The following is a 10,606-nucleotide window of genomic DNA, read 5'->3' on the forward strand; positions in this document are numbered from 1 at the left end:
TCTATGGATATCTTCTTAAAACCTTCACATTTGCAAAATGGCTCTGTAGTGTTTTCTCCTCCGGCCCACGCGTCACCCACACATACCTGCCTCCCACTCCGGCTGACTCACGGCCCAGCCTCCTCCCACGCGCACACTCCGTGACCTGGCGCCCACTCTCCACTCTCCGCTTTGTCCTCCCACAAACCCACTCACTCATCTGCCCTCCTTCACACAGACAGACAGATTCACACTCCCACTGCTCGCAGCCGAAGAACAATAGTGGCTCAGGGAGGGAAGAAATCATTGTTCCAATGACCATTGTGGGGGGTGTGTGTCTCATTAACGAGCTCTAACCACAAATGAGCAGCTGATAAGCCGATCTTTTATTATTAGATTATGTTTTCAAAACTCCCCCATACACAGCCAGTGGATTTTCTATTTTCGAAAACTGTACCAACGTGTATGTGCACTTCTCTGAGCGTTGTAACTTTTTTCAGGGAAACAGATGCCCTTCTCTTTTGTCCAAATGGAAATGTTTTACTCACACGTCGGCGTGACTGTGGGCACCGAGACCATGGCTCACTGGTCGGTGATGTGAGTGGCAGCGTCTGGAACCAGCAGGCTGCCTGCCGAGAGCCACTGGCTATGAATTACGAGGGAGCAACTCCAGAGCCCACTCAGGGATAAGGGCAGCTCAGCAACGCCCTGCCAGGCTCCCGCTGTGGGCAGGCCCGGGGCGAGGTGGGGAGGCCAGCCTCTGCTGCTGGTGTGTGTGCTTTAAGGCCACCAGAAAGGTCTTCTTCCCCCAGCACCCTCACCTTGATGCTGCCATGTCAACATTGCAGCACTAGAGAGCAATTCCGGAACCTTCTCAACACTTCAAGTGTGAAGCATTCCAAAGATATTGCTGACCCTGAGACAGAGTTGAGCTCAGAATGTTTACGGGGCATGCCCTTGGGACCAGCACCCGTAGAAGGAAGAAGTGGGACTGTGACTCAAGGCCCGGGGACCTTTTCGGCCAAGTCCACAGGGAACACTGGAGCTGGATGGCTCTTCAGAATTGTCCCACGTCAGGCCAAGACAGCCAGGCTTTTATCCCCTTTAGCCTTGATTTGGGACTGAGGCCTTTAAAGAGGTGACGAAGTTAACATGAGGCCCGCAGGGTAGAGCAGTGATCCGCTGGGATGGGTGTCCTTTTAAGAAAAGGAAGAAACACCAGCGGCGTGCGTCCACAGAGAAAAGGCCACGTGAGGTCACAGCCAGAAGGTGGCCATCTGCAAGCCGAGGAGAGAGGCCCCACTAGAAAACAAATGGCTGGCAGCCTGGTCCTGGACGTCCAGCACGCAGAATTGTGAGAAAAGAAAATAAGTGTCTGTTGTTTAAGTCGCCCAGTCGGGGTATTTTGCTATGGCAGCCCTAGCAGACTAATACATCCCTCTCCCTGGCTGTGTGACCTTGGGCATGGCAGGGTGTACTGAGAGATTTACATTTCTGGAAAAGAATGGGTAATTGATTTTTGACAGGTCAATAGCAAAGTGAGCATACAAATAAAATAAGAAAATTATCAATGCCAGGGAAAGCAATTATGTGCCAAGAAACTCAATGTAATCACAGTACATTACAAGCCTCAGCCTTAAATGATATTTACTTAATTATGCAAACACTGAATAGTGATCAGAGAAAAACGTGATAGAACTATATGGGGAGAATAAGAGGAGCATATGAGAGACTAAATCCGTATCTCCCTTCCATAGATAAAATGTAGAACCTTGAAAAAGCACGACATAGCAGGTGGAAGTGTGGCGATAAAGACCAGAAGGATTGGTTGGCCCAGTCGAGCATGCTGCTCTGGGGAATGGCAAGGAGCTCGCGCTCCTAGGCTGTGCAGAGAACGGGGCTGCTCTTTCTCTTTCTGGCTTTGAAGAGATATAGTTTGGCCTCTAAACTTAAATGAAATGCGAACAACTCTAGAAAGGAAAATGACAACATAGGCATGTTATTTCTGAGATATGGGGGAACCACCCGAAAGCTAAAGGGTAAAGCTCGACAGTGGTTGCCTCTGTGGGAGCAGGAGTGGAGTCGATGGCACACGCACTATGAAACCACTGGGTTTTGTAGATGAATTCGAAGGAATAAATCCAGGCATGTAGACATGTAGGAAGGCCTTTGAATGTTAGTCCTGCTGCTTGTAGGTCCCTAATCTTTAAAATAAAAGAGGTCATGAAAAAACACATTTTGGAAGCTTCTGGTAGATTGAAAATGATCAATAAAAGTTCCCTTTTCCCTCTTACAGATAAAGCCAGGCACTAGTTTTCAGCGGTATCATCTCATTGTTTGAAATCCTCTCTGTCCCTGATTCACAAGACCCTTTCATTACACCTTGGGTACAAAAACCATACTCGGTGTACATGTGAATAATGAAGTCATCTAAAAAATACTCTATGCGAAATAAGAAATGTGTAATCTGACTAACCATTCAATGAGTGCATTTTTCAACAATGAAGTACAAGGCACAGTTTGCTCACTTGGTTTTTCTCAAGCCGTAATGATTATTGAATGGGTTCCAGATTCGAATTTTACCTGCTAGTAACCGGAAGCAGTCCACCAGTTGCGGAATGCCCTTAGAGATGGGCTGCGGTGAACAGGTTAGGGGTGGGGGACTGAGGCATTGAGCCCCCCATTTCTCGGAACAGGCAAACAGCCCGGATCCGCAGCCTCTGGCCAAGGGCCACGGTGTGCAGGGTACTGTACAACGATTGTTTTTCTTGTGCTCCGTCATAAGAAAGGCTGGGAAACACTGCCTTAAACAGATGCCTACAAACCCATTATAAGAATCGATAGCCATTGGAGTAAAGTCTTCTTCAGTTACTTCCTTATGACATTTACAAGAGAAGTAGTTAAATTAAAGTCTTTAAGTGACATTTTGATGTCCCACACGTCTGAATGGGAAGTACGTGAGCTTAGATTTACATATGAGTTTGGATTAAGTTCAGTTACTAGTAACTTAACAGAGACCCCCACGATAGTAGTTTAAACAGGTCATTACTCTTTCCTGCGAAAAGAAGTCCGGAGAGAGCTAGCCCGAGGCTAACAGGGGCTTCTCACGGACGATGCCACAGCTTTCAGCTGCTGGTCTTACACTGCTAAGGCGTGAGTCTCAGCTCAGGGAACGCCAGCCAGCACACCCACTCCCCAGAGAGCAGGATGGAGGAGCAGGAGAAGGGTGAGCCCTTCTTCTCTAGGGAGACGGCCCAGAAGTCACCATCCTATTCCCATTTAGGTCTCACTGTGAGGAACTTTGTCACAGCCCATGTAGCTGCATATGTGGTTCCGTGCTGTGGTCTTGTGGCTAGGTGGCAGTATGTCCAGCTTAGAATGGGAGTTGCACTGATTGAGAGAAGAATGAACAATTGCTCTGTGAACAGCAGTCTTTACAATCTGTTTTAGTAACTGCCATGTAATTCATTTCAAACAAAATCAATCTGTCAACTAGTTATTTTATCTACACGGCTAAAAAGGCTGACATAAGCATTAAGGAAGACCAATGAGCAAATTCATTATTTGAAGTCTTGATTATATGTTTTGTTAGATTTGATGATTCATGATTAAGGCAGTGTAGCTAATAGGACTTGAGAGGAGTAAATGAGTGAACACAGGTAATACATGTAAATACACTTAGAATAGTGTGTGGAAATACTAAGTGCTCAAGTGTTAGCTGTTCATATATCTTTCACTTAAATTTAAGATATATGAACCTGGTCACGTGACAATACCTGGATTCAGGAAGGCTGGGAAGTGTGGTCCGTGCTCGCTGTCCCTGCCGCTTAACCTGGGCTTGGGCTCGATCACTAAAAGGAAAAAGGGAAGAACAAATATGGGGTGTGTTAGTCTTCGTCACACAAATTGATCACACAGCTGCTTTATAGTGAGAACAATTGCATTGTGCTTTTCACTTAACATTATAGCAAAAGGTTGTTTTCATGTTACTACATAGTCTTCATAATTATAAAGTTACTAGTGACCCGGTGCATGGGTTCGTGCACAATGAAAGGAAATTAATTAGAAGGTGGCCAGCGGGGTGGGATTGGACAAGACGGGCTGGACATGCCCTGGAGCCAACCTCCCATGATCCGGTTCGTGCACAATGAAAGGAAATTAATTAGAAGGTGACCAGCGGGGCGGGACTGGGCAAGACGGGCTGGACATGCCCTGGAGCCAACCTCCCACGGTCCCTCCCCGGCGTCTGCGGAGTGAGCGGGGTCCCTCCAGCAGGTGGGGTCCCTCGGCCTGGCCTGCGGGGATCGGGCCAAAACTGGCTCTCCAACATCCCCCGAGGGGTCCCAGAGTGCGAGAGGGCAATCTGCAATTTTGCTGTCATACAGGGTGTGGAACGCAAACGCAAGTGTGCAGTAAACCAGCTTCGGGACCAACAGTGCCCCAGCAACAACATAACCCATGGCTAAAGGTGAAATCACGTGGCCCCGTGAAGAATCGGGCTCCCTCCTCTCTGGTTTTGGGGTGCGTCACCCGAGAACCACCGCTGCCAAGTCACTGCAGCTCTACAACTCCTGTTTTGAGTGTCTGCCCCCTGGTGGTCAGTGCATGTCATAGCGTCTGGTCAGATGGTAGGAGGGACACTTAGCATATTACTCTTTTATATATAGACTAGAAGCCCAGTGCACAAATTTGTGCAGGGGCCAATTGGGCCAAGCTGGCCGGGGGTAGGGGCCGTGTGCGGTTTGCCAGCTGGCCCCGCCCCCTGGTCAAACTCCTGGTGTCCAGCCGGCCCTCCCTGATCAAGGCCAATTGGGCCAGGCTGGCCGGGCTGACCGGGGGTAGGGGCCGTGGGCAGTTTGCCAGCTGGCCCCGCCCCCTGGTCAAACTCCTGGTCGAACTCCTGGTCGAGGGGACAATTTGTACATTAGTCTTTTACTATTTAGGATAACTATAATAACTCATTGAGTATATAATCAATACATTCTTTAACTTTTCCTTTTGTCAAAAATGTAGATTCTTTCTGGTTCTACACTATCATAAACAGTGTCACAATAGATCCTTTCCTGAGTGTAAGTTTTTCATCTTCTTGGGATGATTCCCTTCGGATAAATTCCCAGAACTAGATTTCTTGGGTCAAAGGGTGTGTGAACAGTTTATGATTCTTAATGTTTTTTATTCTAAATTGGTTTCTGAGAAGGCAGTACCAGTTTGTTCCCAAAGAAAATATGCAATTTTTTTTTCTACAAATGTGGAGAGGGAGACATATCCACATAGCTTTGTGGGTAGAACAGTTTCAGTTTTCAAGTCTCACTGGAATGATCAGGAGACAACACAGACTTGGGTTTGAATCTCTTATTTTGCCATTTCCTACCCATTTAGGAGGCAAGTACTTATTCGCCTGGGCCACAGATGTCTTGTTTTAAAATTAAAAATATTTCCCTCAGGAGTTACGTAGCAATCACTAGGGCTGTTGACAAATAATCTCTTTTATCATCTTCTGTGCACATGTTAGAAAATGTAATTCCCGCTCCCCTGAAGACAGACATGGCCGTGTAACTAGCTTCAGCCGGAGCATGGGAGCAGTGTAACATGTCAATTTCAGGCACACATTTTAAGAATCTGTGTGTGATTTACCACACCCTTTATTCCCTCTGCCCTGTGATCGGCAGTATTCCGGACCACCCCAGCTCTCTAAATGAGTCCTAGAATAAGGAAGGCACAAGTGGGGCCCCAAGCCGACCTATGAGGAGTAGGAAAATGGAGTAAAAAATAAATATTGGGGTTGGCACTTTTTTAAGCCACTGAGACTGTAGTATTCTTTGTTACCTCAGCATAACCTCGCCGACCCTGACTGCTGCAGCCATTCCCAGGACAGATAAAATAACATTCCCTTTATGATAATAATTACTAGGGTTAATTCAGGGTCCTCTATGTGCCAGGCATTTGTATACATTACCTCTAGTCTTCAGAACAACCTTGCATATCAGGAAGCCTCCGTCTTACAGAGGAGAAAAACAAAGCCCAGAAGGGTTAGTGTTTTACTTAATATGCAGCTAGGAAGTTGCAGAGCTGGGATCCACACCTGGTGTGTTTCTTCCCTTCTTTATTTTTTTCCCCTCGTCTTTGAAAGTTTATGGCATTATTTTTTACTAGAGGCCCGATGCACGAAATTCGTGCAAGAGTAGGCCTTCCTTTCCCCGGCTGCCGGCCCCGGCTTCCCTATGGCACCTGGGACCCTGGCTTCCCTCGCAGCCCCGGCTTCGTCCGGAAGGTCGTCTGGTCTAATTAGCATATTACGCTTTTATTATTATAGATTATTTACATCACTGTGTGAATTTTCTTTATGAACTTCACATTTATTCCTGCAACAAGACCTTTATTTTCTCAAACTTATTGCAAGATAAACAGAAATTGGGTCAAAGCACAGGTGCTTGCTACTCAAGCCCCTGCTTGTTCCCAGAAGTAACCTCGTAAACTCAAGTACCTTTGCACTGGTCTTGGCTTGAATCTACCCGAGAGCAGGTAGGATTTATACGCTTATGAAAGGGAAAACATGGTTTCAAAATTGGAGTGGAATGAGTCAGAATAGAATGAGTTAGATGAGACTGAGTAACTTCTCCAACCCAACGTTACTGCCTCTGTCTCTCTTTTAACAATTTTATGAAGATAGAATTCACATACCATACAATTCAACCATTTAAAGCTACAACTCAATGGCTTTTAGTACTTTCGGAGTTGTGTATCCATCACGCCAACTGATTTTCGAATATTTTCATTCCCTCGAAAATGAAAATTCCACACCCCTTAGCTGTCATCCCAACCTCGCCGCTCCACCCCCAGCCCTAGGCAGCTCCTTTCTGGACTCTGTCTCTTTACAGTGGCTCCAGAATGTCAGCCTCCCACCATCCCCAGCAAACAGTTCTTCCTCTCCCACTCCAGCCCAGTCCCCACCCTGCCAAACTTTCATTATTTATTTTTATTTTTTAATCCTCACCTGAGGACATGCTTTTTCTTTTTCTTGATTTCAGAGGAAGAGGAAGGGAGAGGGAGAGAGAGAGAGAAATATTGATGTGAGAGTGAAACATGGATCCGTTGCCTCCCGCACGTGCCACAACCAGGGACCCACTGGGGATTGACCAGCAACTTGGGTAGGTGCCATGACCCGTGTAATACAATAATTTCTTTTTTCTAAACTTTTAAAAATTACTTTACTAAACTTAGAATTACTAAAGGTTAAAAAAAAAACAGTTAAATTTTTTTGAGCTCTCATCTGTTCCTGACCTGATTATCCAGTTTGAGAAGCATTCAAAAGCCTTTCTTCTCTTTCATTGTTCTCTTATAAGCCTTTTCACAGCTGGTTAGTGCCTCTCACTCATTCTATGAAGTGGTCAGATGAGATTGAATTAAAATTGCTCTTACATGAATCTGGTTTTCAAAAAGTGTTGGTTAAAAGAAAGGCAGAAATTGAAATTAGTGGTTAAAAAGAATATTCAAGATCACCTGTGAATTTTAGGGACTTGTACTCACAATTACGGTGAAGAGTTTCTGATTTATCTATATATATAAAGCCCTAATATGCAAATAGACCAAACGGTAGAACCGAACAACCAGTCGCAATGATGTGTGCTGACCACCAGGGGGCGCACAGGGAACATGGTGGGTGTCAGCCGTGGCAGGATGGTGGAGCAGGTGAGTGGGGGCACCAGACCAAGGTGGGGCACCGGTCACTGTCATCGGGGCGAGCCTCTGGTGGTTACTGAAAATTCTTTGCTCCCGCACGCCACGGTCACACCCACCTACTGCCGGTGCTTGTACCTGCTGCCAGTGCCCAGCACCGGTCCCAATTGCTCAGCACCATCAGTGGGTGCAAGCGGCGGCTGCTGGCCCCGATCACCCCTGAGGGCTTCTCCACCTCCCCCTGCTCCTCAGGGGTGATCAGGGCAGCAGCCACCGCTCACACCCGCTGATGGCGCCGGCCCCGCTTGCACCTGCTGCTGGTGCCAGCCCCAATCGCTCTGCACTATCAGTGGGTGCGAGTGGGGCTGGTGCCATCAGCATGTGGGAGCAGCAGCGGGAGCGGGGCTGCCAGCAGACAGGGGACTGGGGGCCGCAGCGGGCAGGGGTGTGGAGGATGGGCCGAGACCTGCCGATGTGCCCACCACAGCCTCGCAGCCCGCAGTTCCTTTCAAGATGCACGAATTTGTGCACTGGGCCCCTAGTTTTTTTTTATAATGCTCATGGCCATGAAAACTTATTGACAAACTTGTTTAATCAGGTTGTATTTGTTCCCGTGGAACTCTTGTTATATGAACCAAATGGTTGGAAATAATGATTTCTAGCACTAGCACAGACTTCCTAGGCTTGCTGATAGAAGGGAGTCCTGATGCTAGTAAATCTGATATAAGATAACACAGGAAACAACTCAAGGCAGCTAAGCATTGAGAGGATGGGAGATGTGGGAGGGACAGATGAATGGTTCCCTACGAGGAAAAAAATGAATGAAACGTGAATGCTTATACACCCCTGAACACGGTATTTCTACAGTGGATGGGGGGAGGGGAATTAACTAATTTATGGGGGGTCTGGCTCTGGCCTCGACTCGTGCTGTGCTGACTTGTTTGCTGTGTGTTTTGGATATGTGTGGTGACAGCACCCTGTTAAGTTCTGGTAAAACCCAACCCGAAGTTCTGTGAAGCCTGCCACGAGAGGCTGAATAAGCACATCCTCGGGCCATAATATACATTAACACTGCTGGTCGCTATGGCAACGGAAGCACAGTGTGGAGGAGCAGGAGTGCTTAGAGGGCAACGGCTTTATGGAAAGCAGGCCCTGGAAGAGGTTGGAGGACGGGAGCAGCTGGAACATGTAATACTCTCAACAATAAAGATTAAAAAAAAAATAAAACCGAGTTGAAACACGCATTTATATAATGTACTTAAATATGATGAGTTTATATTAATGTAAACCTACAGTGATATGCATTTATGAATATAGAATGAAAATAATACAATATGCAAAATAAAGAAATAAAAAGCAGGCACTTGGCAGGCAGGGCCCAGGACACGCCTTCTCTTCACATTCTGGGCTCTGCAGATTCTCATTCTGCCCCAATTAGGACTGCCCTGTCCTCAGGCAGCGTCCCTTCAGCAAATGTTTATTCAGCAACTACAAAAGTCGGCCTAGCTCACTGGGTCAGGCACCGAGAGAAATACCCTGGAGAGATGGCAGGCCCCTCGCCTGGAGGTGGTGGGGAAGCACAGACTGGGTGTGCGCATCAAAGAGCCCAGTGTGTAGACCCCTACCCTGGTGGGAAAATGGAAGACAAGAGTTGAAAAGGAGGATGGGGCACAAATTTATACCTAGGACTCTATTCCTTGGAAAGCAGGGACTCACTAAATTTTTCCATTTTTAAAAAAATATATTTTTATTGATTTCAGAAAGGAAGGGAGAGGAAGAAATAGAAATATCAATGATGAGAGAGAATCATTGATCGATTGCCTCCTGCACGCCCCCTACTGGGGAGCGAGCCCACAACCTGGGTAGGAATCGAACCATGTTTCATAGGTCAACGCTCAACCACTGAGCCACGCCAGACCAATTTTTTTCCCATTTTAATGTGAAAAGGAAGTGATCAGAGTTTCTGGCTATTTATTCATCTATTCTTTTGTCCCGTCGATATAATCTTTTTCAGATGGTAAATTGTCAATGAACAAAAACAATTTCTATCTTGCTTATTTCATGTCCAACGCAATGTGGTAGGCCATGCTTAATATTTAGTTCATGTAAACAGCAGCTGTTATTAAAAATTCCTGTATTCTTAGTACGGAAAGAAAAACACACACCCCATTGTTCTTAATATTTATTCAGCTAAACTACCATCTGCATCACCAAAGAAAAAGAAGAAACCCAGGCAACTGTGGCAAGTCATTTGCCCAAGAAGACCACCTCCAACTCCCACTGAAGCCATCGGTGCCATCGCAGAGCATGGACATGAACTGATCCTCTTCTCTATTTCATTGACTGCCCATTTTTTTCAACATGGCGTCTGTATATAGATTCCAGGGGAGTAGCATATATTTAAAATAGCTAAAGTTCTGGTTAAACATAACCAATCTTATTCCCCTCATATATATGTGTGTGCGTGTATATACACTGAGTGGCCAGATTATTATGACCTCCCCATCAGTACGTCGTTGGGCCACCTTTTGCCTTCAATACTGCGGCGATTCTTCTTGGCATTGACTCCACGAGATGTTGAAAGGTGATGCGAGGAATCTGACACCAGGCCTGATGAATAGCACTGTCCAGTTCTGTGAGATTTGATGGTTGTGGAACCAGCTGCCTGATGGCTCTTTGAACTTCATCCCACAAATGCTCAACTGGATTGAGATGTGGTGATTGTGGGGGCCACCTAAGCAAGGTAAAGTCTCCCTCATGTTCTTGAAACCACTCCTGCACAATACGAGCACCGTGGCATGGCGCATTGTCTTGTTGGAAGAAGCCATCTCCATTGGGATACGCCATCAACATGATAGGATGAACCAGATCAGCAACATACTTATTCCCAGTCAGGGATTCAGATTTGTATAATGATCTGGCCCTCTAGCAACTTCAGCGCAAAATTATA

The 10,606-nt window shown here is 46.4% G+C and overlaps 1 long non-coding RNA gene across 1 annotated transcript in view; it reads right to left on the reverse strand.

Annotated features, from left to right (window-relative positions):
- Positions 1-356: 356 nt before the first annotated feature.
- Positions 357-10,606, reverse strand: part of LOC106727168 — a 12,491-nt gene continuing 2,241 nt past the window's right edge. Inside the window, exons 2-3 of the long non-coding RNA XR_001363328.1 lie at positions 3,756-3,830; positions 357-2,183 (exon numbers count right to left, since the gene is read on the reverse strand). This is a non-coding gene — a long non-coding RNA (uncharacterized LOC106727168). The remainder of the gene's footprint in view (positions 2,184-3,755; positions 3,831-10,606) is intronic.

Source organism: Myotis brandtii, unplaced genomic scaffold, assembly GCF_000412655.1.
Source record: "Myotis brandtii unplaced genomic scaffold, ASM41265v1 scaffold381, whole genome shotgun sequence".
NCBI classification, from domain to species: domain Eukaryota; kingdom Metazoa; phylum Chordata; class Mammalia; order Chiroptera; family Vespertilionidae; genus Myotis; species Myotis brandtii.